Genomic DNA, 16,042 nt, shown 5'->3' with positions numbered 1-16,042 from the left:
AATTTCAACTGTCCTATGTCTGGGATTCACTCCCTATCTTCCAAACTCCTCCAAAGGGTACGGGACACGGCCCCAGCTCTGCCCTCTGCAGCACACACGGCTTGTCTTCTAGGCTCCAGCTGGCTCCACTCCACTGCTACGGTTGTTCCTGGTGGTCATTCCATGGTACTGGCATCTCCACAATGCTGGGGTCTTCTGCTGCAACTGGACTGCACTTTCATGAATGGCCTCTCATAGGCTTTTTTCATGGTACCAAGTCTCGACTTCTTTTCATGATCCCTTCAACTGCCTTCAACTGCCACTGGGGCTGCACCTTCACCAATGCCGTTTCCTGTCTTCTCGAGGCTGCATCCCATGACCCCTTCATGCCATCAAAACCAGTACCACCTGGGTGACGCTTACACATTACCAAGTCCAACTGCCAGCAGGAGGTACAACCTTGGCTGCCTCTGGAACACAGCTTCTCTGTGCTCTCAGAAAGCTCTTCTCAGAATGTTTCACCTCAGTGATGTTAGTCTCTTCTTAATCACTGCTAATTTCTTAGCTCCAGCCGACTAGCATCAAGTATCCCAGCAAAGCAAAATTTGCTTTTGCAGTTCTGTTGTCTTGCTAATCACAGCTGATTCTTCAGCCCCAGCTAATCGGAACACAAGATCTTAACTTGTTTCTTCTATCCTTAACTCTAAAACCAGAATCACATGACCAAAGATGTCAAGGTCTGTGACTTACTGGGGTTGGAACACGACCTCCTTGTTTAATTACATCTTCACCAATTTTCTGTCTTTCATTGCCTAAGCTTGGCTTTTGTGAAACTTGCCCTGTAGACCAGGTTAGCCTTGAACTCACAGAGATCTGCCTGCCTCTGCCTCTGGAGTGCTAGGATTAAAGGCATGCGCCAACGTTGCCTGAGACCACCACTTCCTTTATTCTATTTCTTAATCTGTTTATCTCCTTGAACAGAAGATTTAGCTCTGTTCCACTTTCCAGTGCTCCTTTTCTCCTCAAATATTTTTCTTTACTCAGCTCCTTTCATTATAGTTACCACTAATATCCATATGACAGTTTATACTAGGCTGTTTTGAGATTTCTTCTGCCAACAGAATTAATCCAAAACTCTTCACTTTAGCATCAGGAAGAGTCTTTGGACAAGAGCAAAAGGCAGCCAATTCCTTTACCAAGATATCACAAGAATGATTTCTAGGCAACATGCTAAAATTCTTCACAAAGGTTCTTGAGGTAGTCCCCCACAGTTCATCAAATCGCACGCAACACCACTGTCTTCCATGCTCCTATTAGGATGGCCCGTTAAGCAGCACTTAATGCATCCAACTACTTCTCTAATTCGCAGTCCCATCCGCAGTCCCAAAGTTCATATTATTTCAATCAAAGCCATGGTCAGGCCTATGACAGCAATACCCTACTCCTGGTACCAACTTCTGCCTTAGTTTGGGTTTCAGTTGCTGTGAAGGGGCACCATGACCACAGCAACTCTTATAAAGGAAAATATTTAATTGAGGAGGTTTGCTTATAGTTTTAGAGGTTCAGTCAATTGTCGTCATGGCAGGGGGCACTGTGGCATGCAGGTAGATGTGGTGCTGGAGCCTTACATCTTGACTTAGTGACAACAGGAAGTTGACTGACTCACTGGGTGGTATCCTGAGCATAAGAAACCTCAAAGTCTGCTCCCACAGTGACACACTTCCTCTAACAAGATCATACCCACTCCAACAAAGCCATGCTTCCTAAGGGCACCACTCACTATGAGATTATGGGATTGGGGGTGGGGGGCAGTTACATTCAAACTACCACACCTGGCTTTAAGCCTGGGACCAGGAAGGAGTTTTCTAGAATGAATGGCTATACCAAGGGCTTTGCTTCTAATTCCTACTGCTGTCACTTCCTGTTCCTGCCATAGCTAAGGACTACAAGTTTGCTCACTGAACACATTACAGACAGATGATGTTAGGGTTCTCTGTCTTGGAAATCTGGCAAGGGTCTCACTGAGCTAAATCCAAGGTGTTCAACGGAGCTGTGACCTTCCAAGGGAATATGTTTCCTTGCCTTTTCCAGGTTCTGAGGACTACTCACATTGTTTGCTCTTGGTCCTCTAGTTCCTTTTCCTAAAACGAACAGAGAAAACCATCTGCTCATTCTTTTACTTTAATTAACTTTGCTTTTAAATTGAAATTATTTTCACTCCCTTTTCTTGTATTTGTCCTCTCTCTCTCTCTCTCTCTCTCTCTCTCTCTCTCTCTCTCTCTCTCTCTCAGACACACACACACACACACACACACACACACACACCTTTGATGTGTTCTCATTCTAGACCAAAGGCTAACTTCAAATTCTTAATCCCACTTTTCTACCTTCCATGTGCTGAGATTCCAGGACTGCAACACTATGCCAGCTCAAGTGAAGTTCTTAAGAGGTGATACAGAGCGCCTCTTATTTTATTACCACACATTTTTCTGACCACAGCCCAGACAATTCACTTTCCTTAAAGGATCTATGAGTCTATATCAGACTCACCTGTAAGATTTAGAATAATCTCCCAACTCAAAGTCTCCAACTTAATCACAACTGCAGAGTCAAGTTTGCCCCTTAAGTTAATATATGCAGAGTTTTCAGGTATCAGGGTGTAGACATATTTGGAGGGGGCACATTTTGTATACCACACTTCTCTAACATGATTCTGGCACCAAAAAATGTAGAAGCATTAACTTGGAAGAAGTGGAAGTTGTATTTTATAATCTTGTCACAACAGCAGATACATGAGAGGCAAGGTTTGGGGCTGATCATTTTGCCAAAATTAAGGCCTTTCTTACAAATAGCACCTGACTTTAATGTGCTAGTTTCTGCAGAAATGAAAGCAAATCCAGCCTCCATTCTGCCTTTATCACTAATCCAACAGGCATTTAAAGCCGTGCTCTCCCTGGCTTGCTGGGCTGTGCAGTCAAGCGGTCCAAAGGGCCCTCAGCACAGCTGCCGCTCTCAGTGCCGTAACCAGGATCTGGTTACTCCTGCTTCTTCTCTAACTTGGACCCCTCCCAAGAAGAACTTTGATTTAAATATTCTATTACTGAGCTACCAGGCACTCTCTGGCTCCCGCTTGTCTTTGAGGAGATTCCAAATCTCCGTACTTATGTGGACATGCCTTCAATAGCATCTACTAGAAAGATGCACTTTGTTCTTTCAGTGGTCAAGAAGAAAATTGTGCTTGAGCAAAGGCTCTTGAGTATTTTCAGACAGTTAGGGGATGGATGCGGGTGTTGCCAGTTAAAAAGAGTATTTCTAAACTGCTTCTCCAGGCCTATGAAGACATGGCTTAGCATGTGCTGGTTGGAGAGAAATCTGAGCTTCTGCCATGGGGTCAGCTATCTTGTTACCTTTTAACCCTATTAACTGATATTCCACTAGCTAAGCAGTACTTACTAAATGTAGTCTGCATGATCCACACTAGAGAAATGGTTGAGAAATAAAGTAAGATAAGCCAAAAAGGAGCTGTTGAGTAGGAAAATGAAAGGAAGCCCACTTTAGGGAGAGGGTACATCCTCCAGTTCTCTCCTCTATACCCATAACTTGTTGGTCAGTTCTGTTCTGAATTTGTCCTTAATCCTTTCACCTATCTCAGAAGGACAATGTGAAATGCTAGTTTAGCTCTTACTCGCTCTCTCCATTTCTCTTATTCTCTCTCTCTCTCTCTCCCTCTCTCTCATGTGTGTGTGTGTGTGTGTGTGTATGTGTGTGCATGTGTGTGCCGTGGCACATATGTGGAGGGCAGAGAACCACACTAGTTGTCAAGCCTCACTTCCACCTTGTTTGAGACAAGGTCTCTTGTTCATAATCACATTAGCCAGGACAGAGCTTCCAGGGAATTCTCCTATCTCTTCCTTCTATCTCACTATTGGGCCACTGGCATGACAGATATGCTCATCCAGGTCAAGTTTTATGTTGCTTCTGAACTCATAGTCCCATTGTACAAGCAAGCACTGACCCAGAGAGTCAACTCCTCAGCTCAAAATGTCACTGCATTGTATGAGGGGAGATGAAGCATAATTGCAATAGTTTTCAGAAGGTGCACAGTTATCTTCCTATATCACTATTTTGAATTTGAAAGAATTTATAGTGTCCACTGTAAGTCTTGAAAATAATGCCGCATGTCCACAGCTGGAACAATTCTGCATCCTTGTAGTAGATTACTATTAATTTTAATGTCTCTGGTTTTGAAATATTCTTAATGTATACTCCAGCAAAAACAGACACACATACACACACGCGTGGGCACACACGCATGCTTGCTCTTAGGATTAGGACACCCAATGGAGAAATTAATACTTTTGATTCTGCCTTTCTGTTGATGGCATACAGGGTGTTATGTGTCGATGTGTTTCTCACAGACCCGAGGAGGAGGAGGAGGAGGAGGAGGAGGAGGAGGAGGAGGAGGAGGAGGCAATGAAAGGCAATGAAAGACAAGTGTAGCAGCAGGAGTGGAGTGTGAAAGGAACTCACTGGAACAAGCTTGCTTATCCAGTGTCTGTTCTAGAGCCAGTATGCAATGTCCATGATCTCCACTCCCCATCGTGTGTAGAGGGACACACTGAGGCTTTCATTGCATGACTAGGACCACATGGCCACTAGGCTGTAGAGACAAAACTCAAATGGAAAACTGTCAAAATTCTACCCCTTTAACTTCAGTATACACTACGTAGAAATCACTGTCTTTATTTGTCTGCTTTCTTACTAGCAGAGGAATACAAAGTTTCAGAAAGTTAAAACAAAGCAGACAACCTTGAAAGTGATTTTTGGAGAGAGGCTCACAAACTTGGGTGAAAACATAAGACCTGTTTCTCAATGCTAAGTTTCTAAAATTTCATTTAACTCTTAGAAGCAAGTTTTTTATTCCTTTATTATATCCAAGAAGACAAAGACTTATGGGAGATTGATTTTTATTGAAATGTGTACCTGGATATTAGATTTGCCTAAAGAATGGGGTTGCCTCTCAAATAATGAGACTTCTCATAGGAATTTGAAATTTCTGGGATTGGATTTTACTGTGTGGATGGCATAAGTTAGAGGGTCAACTGTTTTTGTTAAAGTAATGTATTCTAATCCTTAATGACCATGGCTTTCACCAACCAGTCATTCCGTACTCACCTGTCCTGAATCTTAATACTTTAGATTCATTATTGGCTACAAGAAAAAAGATGAGTTGAGATATCGTAGGGAATGGATATATGTTTCTTTGTCCTGTGCAAACCTGAAAGCCACACAACAGCTACACTGAACTAATTAATTGAAACAACTAAGTAATGGCAACCAAATGGGTATCTTGGTCTGCTCAAGGAGAGGCCGAAGGAAACTTTCACTTGAAGATGTGTGTCTCTGACCCCTCAGCACAGGTCTGAGTGGCCTGGCAAGTCACTTCCCTCTCCATCAGAGACCTTGCCAGAGAAATGATCCACAGGCTGCCTGCTGAGGTTTACGACTCTAGCCTGAGAACAGCTCCTTCAGTCCAAGTAGAGCTTCAGACTCAGCACCAAGTTTTGCCAAAGCCACATCAAGGAGAATCATTTAACCTGAATTATTTTCCATCTTTTTTCTCCTGCTTCTTCGTGAAGGGGCTCTTGGGGCTTTCTTGAAGGGAATAGCTGATGAATCCCTGTGTTCAGCAGCCAGTGTTGCCCTAAGGTGAAATATGACTAGAACTGTAGGATTGGCTTCTCTTTTTGATCTAGCCATTTCTAAGGATGGCATCGCACCTACTGCCTTCCCTCCTTCAGTCTGTATAGAAGGGTGTGGGGAAGGAGATTTCTGTAAAATTTCCAGGTGAGGCTGAGATGGTAACGATGGGTCACGAAGCTGGGATTAGTGATGCCAAGGCCATTCATCCAGAGCCTTATGCTGAATTCATTTGAGCCACCGGATTGACTTCAAACAGACAAACAAGCAAACAGAGCATTCCCTACTATGAAGAAGAAGAAGACTTATTTTCCTTTTTCTTCTTTTCTTTCTTTCTTTCTTTCTTCCCTTTTTATTTTTATTTTGTGATAGTCGGGAGTCAACTCAGGACTTTAGCATGGTAGGCAGATGTAACCATTGAGTTGTATCCTCAGCTCTACCTTTTTAATAAGGTTTGCTAATTTGGTGATTGTGTATTTTCGTCAACAGTTTTATGAAATTATAGCAAAACATTAAAAATTTGGTACCACAATGAACACAGGAAAAATTGGCTCATTTACTAGAATAACAAATTTGTCACATTTTTCTCCTATGACCCTTGCTACGGAACTGTTCTTTTTTGGGAAGTTGCTTCCAGAAGAATGGGGTTATTGATCAGTTATTTAACAGAATAAGTTAATAAAATGACTTTATATACCGCACATTTGTTCAAAACACTGCTAGTTACAGAATTCCAGGACTATCAGGAAATTCTGCAAATAAACCTTTGAGAAACTGCTAGAGGTGTGAGCTAGTTACATGAATCTGACTTATTTATATTCACAGAGTCCAGGGTTTTACAGTGGCTTTCCTTATTATGTGGGGTGGACCCTTGAGTCTTCTTTGGAGTCTGTCCCAGCTTTGTTTCCATTACTGTAGGGACACCCACACTGTCATTGCCACCGGTGTAAGGACAATCACTTCAGAAGCAGACTCAGAGGTGGCCCCAATTTTCCTGCTTGACCACTTGGCACATCTGAGGACACAAATAATCCTTAAATGCTAATCTACATTTCTATGTATGGAACAGTGGACCTGAAACTGGTCCTAAAATAAAGCAAGTTTCTAATTTTAGAAGTCATTGATCATTTGACAAGCTCATCAAGCCCAAAGATTTTAAAGGAAAAAGAATAGCTCAATACCTCTTACAATGTGAATTTCTGCATACTGGCTCCATAAAAGCTGTCTGCGATCAAATAAATTAAGTCAGCCAATGTTAAATAGAGCAATTGAGGCTTTCTTTCTGAAAGACGTAAGTGTGACGGATGTGATATGTGTGTCACTAAAACAGAGTTATAGCGTGCAGGAATTCCTGAATTCTCAGACAATGGGAAAGGCCAGTATTGTCATCAAGGGACTGGCTAGACAGGATGATTTCGAAGACTCTTTCCTACTCTGAATCCTCTGATAATCTTGTCTTCACACGAAGAGCGATTTATCCTGCAGATATGTCCTCAGTTTTCAATGCTCCTCTTTAAAATATATGACTCTTTATGAAAAAAAAATGGCACAAAAAGTCACAAGGATCATATGTGGCATTTATGAGAAAAAAATGAACCTGAAAACCATTGTAGAGGAAAGGTACAATTCAAGGTGTACATTGCTCATTTTCTAGTGAGAGTTTCATCCCGAACCACACTGACATAGCACAGTCTCCCATGATGTGACTCTTAGAAAGTAAGAAGATCAGCAGTAAGTGATGCAATGGTGATTACCAGAAAGCCTGGAAATTCTTTCCAGAATCTGTGTGTAAAAAGCTCCAAGTCAAATGCAGGGCTTTTTGTTTTTAAGATTTATGTGATTATTTGTGTGTGTGTGTGGTGCACACTAGTGCCTGCAACAGGCATGTCAGTGCCTGCCTACAAAGGTCAGAAGAAAGCATCAGATCCCTTAGAGATGGCGTTGCAGGCAATAGTGAGTCACTTGACTTGGGAGCTGGGAACTGAATTTCAGTCCTCTACAAGAGCAACAAGTGCTCTCATCCACTGAGCCAACTCCCCAGCTCCTAAAATGCCAGTCTTGTGGTTGCATTCTTTTTCCTTGCACACAAAGAATAAAAATCAGCCCTTCCTCCAGTCTGGAGAATCATTCACCAACTAACAGTCAATGGCTTGAGAACAATAGTAAGATGTGAATGCTCTGGTTCTTGCTGTTTTAAGAAATTTCAGAGCAAAAAAATAGACAATCCTATAAACTCAGACATTATGACAGACATCTAGGAGCCCGGGTTATTAAGGGCTTTGTTGTGTTTTGTTAAGTCTTCAATCAGATTTAGTGACAAATAACTGGGTAATTGAACTTCTGACCAAGAAACTTGTGGAATTAAAAAAAATACTCCCTCAAACCAAGCAAAATTCATTTAGAAACTCTTGTTTGGATTCCCATAAGAGGAAGAAATATCCTCCTCCTTATAGTGTTTTTTCTTCCCCCTTTTGGCACAAACTGCTAGTTTGAGTTCGTGTTCTCGTAACTGTCTCTACCTCAGTTTATGGAGATTTCCTTTCTTTATTCTAACCTGCTGGTGGAACTTGAACAAATGGATGATATAACTAAAAATTGATTTTCTTGGAATATCACTTACTAAGGGAAAGACAATATAGTTTAGGCTAGACAAAAATGGTGAGATTAAACATGATCAGAGCTACATGGCAGCCCTAGGGAATGTGTCCGCCTCAACTCAGGGTTTACAGTCACTGTAATTTTAATCAGATTTGAATGTAAGAGTATTTCATAATTTTCCACTCAGCCCTCCTTTTTTTGGAAAAGAAAAACCTCCAAAACAAGAGAAATTAAGAAAGAGAATAGTATAGTCGGTGAGGTTATGTGGCAAGGTTCAGTCTACACACACATGGTCTCTGTCTGTTTCCCTACATGGACTGCAAACTGTCTGTGCTTGTTCTTAAAATCCAATTGTCACACTGTTTCTTCAAACCAAGTGACTGGAAATCGAGGCCAATGGGAGGAACTTTAGTTTTGGCTTTATATTGCTACCAACTAGCTTCCAGTAAACCATGTGACTGTGTCTTGAACAATGTAAATGACACTCTCTGATGAAAATGTGAGAGACTTGAGTTAAACGATTTTAACTGTCCCTTCACTTGTACAGATTTAACTCCATAAATATTAGTGATGACCTCATGACATTAGCAAAAGTTATACAATTTATTTTCATTTGTATAATAATTAAAGCAATCTGACAGAACAGCGAATGAAAGAATAGTAATGTATATTTACCTAAGACTAATCTATCTCAAATGATAATATATAATTTATATTAATTGGTCTATGAAGGAACGGAGCCTAAAGTCATCATCATCCTCACTATCATCATCATCATGACCTTTATCACCATTATCTGCACTGTAGAGTAGAAATAAGGAAAGATTGTTAGGGGAAGTTCTACTACAGGGTAGTTAGTGAGTGGCAAAGGTCAGAGTCAAACCCAGGCTCTCTGTCCTCTTCAGCTAAAGCTCATGACCTGCGTGGTTGCTGCCCATAACATTTCTCTCTGATGAGTCCATTGGTTTCCTTTACACACTTCAAGACATTTAACTCTGAGTTCACTTGTAGTCATGTATTTAATCAGTAGCGACTCATTACGATGGCAGATTCTGTCGTACATTATGGTACAGTGAACATTAATTAACCCTATACTCACTGTGTCCAGAAAGAACTTTGAGTGATGCAGAGGAATTATAAAACAGAACAATAATGGTAATGCCATATAGCACTGTAAAATATTAAGACAAGGTGGGAAGAGGGACACGTGGGAACAGACATTAAAGAAATAAAGATCAGTCTCAATCAGAACAGGTAGCTGTGAAAAGGCTTGGAAAAGGAAAATAACTTAGGGCAATGAGAAGAGGCAATTAATTCCAACACGTATCCACAATATTATTTTATATGGAATACTAGAGATTAGGACATTGAGTGGTCTAAAGATTGAGAAGAAGTATTTGAAGCTGAAGGACAGGGTGTATGACAGACACACGGAGATAAAACTGGAAAACTCAGTAACTGTGAAGTCCTTGGTGTCTCACACGTGAAGCACAACACTGTCCTGATGACTTACGGAGTCCTTTAAAACTTTTCATCCTAACATTTTGTAACAGCTGGGAGGTACCACTAAGGCAGGGAGTAGATGGGTCTTTCTACAAGTAGAAAAAGGGATTGGAATCCACTTCAGCAAAATCCGGTGCCTCCCCAAAACTCATAGCAAAAGTCAACTGCTGTGCTGTAGAGAAGTGGTTGGAATTGAGAGTTTGGAGAATATGTAAGCAACTGGGAAAGGGTCCGGGTAGATGAAAAGACACTCGATGTAGCAAGGATGGTGAGTGATTGGCCGTGCTGCCCAAGCTCTCAGACAAGATTGGCACAGTGGATGGTGTCCATCTCTATTCTTGGAAAGCTGGCCTAGAAAGAGACCAGTCCCTTTGTACAAAGGCTCACTTTAATTGGGAACATGTCATTCTTAGGTTGCTTGTGAAGTTCTTTCAGATAGAGAAATATTCCTACCTAGGTCAGATAAGAGCTGGTGCTAATCTTGGATAACATGTATGTATAGGAAATGCTGGTATATTTATATTAGATGTGAACAATTCCTCAAAGCAATCATGACTTGGGTGTGTGACAGGGAAAACAAGCCCAGCCTTATGATGGGTGAGGACACGGGCAAAACAGAGGGGGATCTTTCCAGCTGGTAGCACATTAGGACACAAAGAGAGGCAGTTTGGGGAGAGGACAGCAAGAACAGAGAGATGGGCTATAAAAACATCTGTGCTTGAAAATGGAAGTCATTTTCATTTTACACATTAAAGGGAAGGCCGCGAGCACATCATGAAAAATTAGCATATGTCATTCTCAACAGCACGGCTAGAGTCTTTCTCTGAGAAGGGAGTGAACAGAGGCCAATGCAAGAGGAAATGGGAAAAAATGAGAGGAGTGAGGAGGCCCATGTGATCATCCAAGGGAGATAAATGAGAGATGAACGAACGGACACAGCCAGATGGGTTGGTGGAGGCACAGAGATATGTTTAGAAGAGTAGACCTTGTGTCTGGGAGACGCAGAGACTGAATATGGTTTGGAACAGAGAAACTGAATGCCGTCATGAGTGGGCACTGATGTGAAGGAAGAGAAGACATGTTTGTTTTTGTTTCTTTGTATCTGAATCTCTGGAGACCTTGTTTAGTTACATCAATCTGAATGTCAGGGAGGGAATCTTGCTAAAGATGATAGACTTTCATATCAGAAAAAATAATGATTAAAATTGGTATTGCAAGCACTTACAGTATGCAGGCCTCAACTGATAGATATTCTGCATTAGTGTACACAGTAGCTCTGTTAATCCCCATGACAACAGTCTGAGTAGAAATGAAGTTTACTTTTATAGAAATTGTAAATAATAACAAGATGACCATGCTATTTATCCATAATTGTTTAGCTGGTCAGTGTGGATGTAAGAGCTAGGATTTCAACTAAGGTTTATCGTCTAGACGTAGACAACATTTGCAACTAGGTTTTGGTTGTTGTTTATTTTTGATACTTAAACATAACCTTTCCTATGAGTTTGTGAAAACTGTAAAAAGGAGTGATTATAAAATAAAAATTAGAAGGAACACATTAATAGGATAAGAATGTTACCTTTGAGGAACCAAAGAATAATAAACAGCTAAAAAATGAACGCAGAAGGAAAAAGAATTTGCCCAGGGCCTTGTACATGAAAAGAACAGAGGCTGCAGCGGGGACAAAGTATAAGAAAATTTTTGAAGAAAGTGTTGCCCCGTGTGTTAGCTGTTGTAAAAGAATCCAGATGAAGGCTGATCTGAGCTCTACTTTGGCAGCAATCAAGAGGTGAAGGGGCTTTATCAGAGCAATTTCACTGCAGTAAATGTCCTAAGGATACAAGGAACTGGAGCCCCTGTGTAGGATATTTTGAGAAAGTTGATTAACAAGGAAAGAAAAAAAAATCATGTATCAACAATAGTGCTTTCAAGAATGGTGGCTCATTGGAAATAATTTATTATTTATTCACTTATTTATTTGAAAAGAGGCTTATTTGAGTGGACTATGGATATTTTCTTTTGTTGTTTTTTTTTTTTAAAAAAAGAGGGGGAAATGGTGAGGGAGACTTGTCTGTAATCTGTCAATCATATTTTAAATAAATGCTGATTGGCCAGGCAGGAAGTATAGGCAGGAAAACCAGACAGGAAGTACAAGTGATGCAATGAGAACAGGAGAATTCTGGGAAGCAGGAAGCTCTCTCTCCACCATTTCTGCCCAGACCACCAAAGAAGCAACATGTGGGCTGACAGCTAAAAAAGGTACCAAGCCATATGGCTAACACAGATCAAAATAATGGGTTAATATAAACTACAAGAGTTAACAAGAAGCCTAAGCTAATGGGCCAATCAATTTTATAATCTTATGGAGTCCTATGTGTGATTTTCTTTGGGACTTGCTGGTTGTGGGGTACCAGGTGGGACAGAAACCCCAACAAGCCGGCCCTCATGTTACAAGAGACAAGGGTTAAACTTGAAGCATAAGGCTTAACCCATACAGATAAAATCACATTAGTAAATCTGAAGCCAGGTCTACAGGGAAGCAGGAAAGAAGGAATAACCATCTGGTACACAGAGAGATGTGTTGGCCTTAAATTGGCCCAAGGTTAATTTGTCTTTGACTACAGAGGGAATGTGCTGGGAGGAAAGAGAGTATTTGTAAATTGTTATGGTCAGGAGTCAGCAGCTGATATTCTGTGTAATTTGATTTCTCAATTGGAGCAGGTTGATTTATCATTCCATAGGGTGAAAGATATGACATGTTGACAATATGGGAGACTGAGAAAATGTTGGCCAGGGCAGCAGACTGGAAGCCATCTGTGACTATGCACCTGGGGAAAAGATCTCTCAGGTGTCAGAAGACACTTGACAGGAGCAAACCATGAACTTGGAGAAAACTCCTATCTGGACTAAGCAGTGGATAATAAACTTTCAATGGAGAGGAAGACATTTAGAAGGAATACCAGAGGGAGATGGATCCATGGGTAAAGTGCTCTTTGTGCAGGTATGAGGACTTGAATTCAAAGCCCAGATATTCAAGAGCTGGAGTCAGAGGTGGCTACAGTCCCAGTCAAGATGGAGACAGAAGGATCCCAAGGACTCACTGGCCAGACGCTAGCCAATTGGGGAGCTCTAGGTTTAGTGAGAGACTCTGTGTCAAAAAAAATAACATGGAAGTTGGTAGAAGACACCTCACTTTAATCTCCCGCCTCCACATGCACCCGCATGGACTAGTGCACATCTACACACACACACACACGCACACACACACACACACACACTCACACACACACAAAACAATGAAAGATAAAAAGGAACTGAGTACTCAACAGAATGAGAAGCCAAGGCATACCATCCATATACCAATGTCACAAAGGTTTTATTTAAACCGTTGGAAAGAGGTGGGAGAGTAAAGAGACCCAGATATTTTACCCTAGCAGCTAGAATAGGCCTTGGAGGTTACAGTCTTCCTCCGTAGCCTCCTTCCTTCTTTCCACTCATCTTTCCACTATTCACATTTTAGAGTGTAAACTGGAAACTGCCTGAAGATACCTAAGTGATTGAGGGGGAGGAGGGGAGAGTCAGAAAGGAAGAAACATTATGGGGAACATGAAATGGAAGAAATGAAGAGCATGTTGGGCAAGATTAGCGATTTTGACCTCTAAAATGGAGGAGACACTGTAGGGCTGAGGGAATCTGTGTCTGAGCAGACGCTCCGCCCCCAAAGGCATGTCCTCAGAAAACACAGAAGGAAAATGATCTCCTTATGCAAGGGATGAGATTGGAAGAAGTGTGCTAGACTTAGGAAATAACTCTGGTGGAAAGGGGAAGGAACAGGACCTAACCAAGTGAATCGACCTCTCAGCATTCCATCCTGCATAGAGGAAGTACCCATGATGCTTCACCCCTTCCTGAGGAGCTGTTCATGGGTCATGGTTGCTGCAGGAGCAAGTGGCATTTTGAACATTGTCACTACTGGGGGACTAGTTGAGAAGAAGGGGTCCAGAGGGAAAAGAAGGGGGTAACAGAAAATAAAAGGGATGAGTATAAACACAACACATGTCATATATGCGTGAAACTTCCAAAACACAAAACAAACACAAGCCAGCAGAGGGAGTTCAATAAGTCCTGAGGGCTGTGGGGATTTATTTCTTCATTATGAAAATGAGGAAAAACAGTCACACAAGTCCTGCAGGATACCTACCCACCATCACTCATGGAACGACTCTCATGGTGGTTTACAGAATTCACTTCAGACATTGACCCCTGATATAATTCCCTATAAAAGACAGAACTTTGTTCTATAAAGCCTAAATAATCACTAAGCCTCAAAATGATTTATATTTGTACTATACTTATATTGATATCTGTGGAAGAATGGGTTTCAAAACAATGAAAGTCAACCAGTAGGAAGAGGAGCAAGGAACAGGATTGGCTGTTAAGTCATTCCTTGTGGCTACTTGGACCGTCAGTGTATTCTGATCACTTAAAAATTCCCTAAAAGTTTTAGGGGATTAGGTTGGATGCACCTCTTAAATGGCCGGTGGCTCTGCCTTGCCTCTGGTTCTCTTGAAAATGTTTCGCTTTAGAGTCTTATGCACCAGCAGAATCCACCAATATAGATAATATGGGTGCAGGGTTTTTTCCTTATATGTGGCACACTGGAAATAGATTTAAAGGGCTGTGGATCACCTAGTGGATTTTCTTTGTTTGTTTGCATGAGACAAGGTCTCATGGAGCCAGTGCTGGATGGTGTAGAATTTGCTATGTAGCTAAAGATGACCTTAAATGTCTGGTTCTTCTTCTTGTAAGTCCCAAGCGCTGAGATTAAAGGTCTGCACTATCACATGCTGTTTATGTGGTACTGAGGATGAAGCCCAGGGCTTTCATGCATACCAGACTAAGTGTTTTTACCAAGCAAGCCACGTCCCCAGAACACCTCATCATTTTCTTCTCTACCTGAATTTATATTAAAGACATTGTCAGATAAAACATCAACCATTGGCAAATTGTCAAATGGGTCAAGGTACTGTATATGCATATCTCTTTTAAGATGAACTGGAAATAACAGATTGAACTAAAAGTACTTTGAAACATCTCTTCCAAGGAGCAGTTTTAGATACCGTATTATAGAAATTAAACAACCCTATCAAACCATGGGCAGCCCAAGTTATCTGCTCAAATACTGATGCCAAGTGCAAAGCAGAAGTCTATTAAGGGCTGGTGTAGATTTAAAAGGGAGGGGTGGAGACCCCAACTGGTACCTACAAAATTTCAGAATTGGAGATTTTTGAAGGAGGAAAGCCTCACTTCACTGGCCACCTTACAGCCAAGTCATGTGCACTGAGTCCTCTCCCTTAGTATCAGGCTCCCACAATCATGTTCGTATTTATCATCCTCATTGGCTTTCTTCTGATAGTCTGATGAAGGGCGTGGTCGATCAGAAGTTGTAATTAAACAGACCAACTTGAAGTAATATTCAGCTTTAATAAACAGAAGAAAGGAAACTTACAAAAACCAGGGTTCCAGTGATCTAGGAATGCAGAGGGCAAAGAGGAAGAGGCAAGTGCACCTGGATCTTTTATTTGTTTTGTGTGGCCCCAGGGGGACACACCCTAAGCAGAATGTGATTGGCTGAAGTTCCCCATTAGTCTGATGCATCTTACACTGGTTAAGACCAAATGCATTGGGCTGGGGAGATGCATTGGGCAATGGCTCAGTTGGTAAAATGCTTATTCTACAATTAGAGTTTTCCATGTTTCTTTCTCCAGAACCAACAAAATGTAAATAGTAAAGGAAATACTAAAACACATGGGCACATCAGCACATGTCTATATTCTCAGCACTGAGTGAGCGGAGACAGGAGGATTCCCTAAGGCTAGCTGGCCAGCCAAGCTAATGAAAATGATGAGCTCCGGGTTCCATGAGAAAGCCAATCTTAAGACAGAAAATAATAATGTGGACCGTGACTGAATAGTACATCCAATATCTGCCTCTGGCCTCCACATGCACCCCACACATTCACTTGCATACACATGAACAATCCACACACGTATGAGCAACCAGAACACCTTAGCTGTTCACACTGGTTTGCGTGAGGTCTTCCAGTCTCTTTCCTATGTGTGTGAGCACTTGGGATTTTGTTATCCTTTTGTTCTTTTTTCTGATATTACAGGAACGAATCATCTCAAAACATTTAATCGAGAGGGGGAGGGAGAGAGAGATCTACTAAACTTTGAGAGAAGAGCCCACCTCTCTCTTCAGA

At 41.5% G+C, this 16,042-nt stretch overlaps 1 protein-coding gene across 3 annotated transcripts in view; it reads right to left on the bottom strand.

Moving 5' to 3' along the window:
• Window positions 1–16,042, bottom strand: part of Grem2 (gremlin 2, DAN family BMP antagonist) — a 102,047-nt gene that overhangs the window by 27,976 nt on the left and 58,029 nt on the right. The window lies entirely within an intron of this gene.

The sequence above is a fragment of the Myodes glareolus genome, chromosome 5, assembly GCF_982192425.1.
Source record: "Myodes glareolus chromosome 5, mMyoGla1.1, whole genome shotgun sequence".
Lineage (NCBI taxonomy): Eukaryota > Metazoa > Chordata > Mammalia > Rodentia > Cricetidae > Myodes > Myodes glareolus.
Note: the sequence above shows the minus strand (reverse complement) of the source record. Positions and strands in the feature narration are given on the sequence as shown.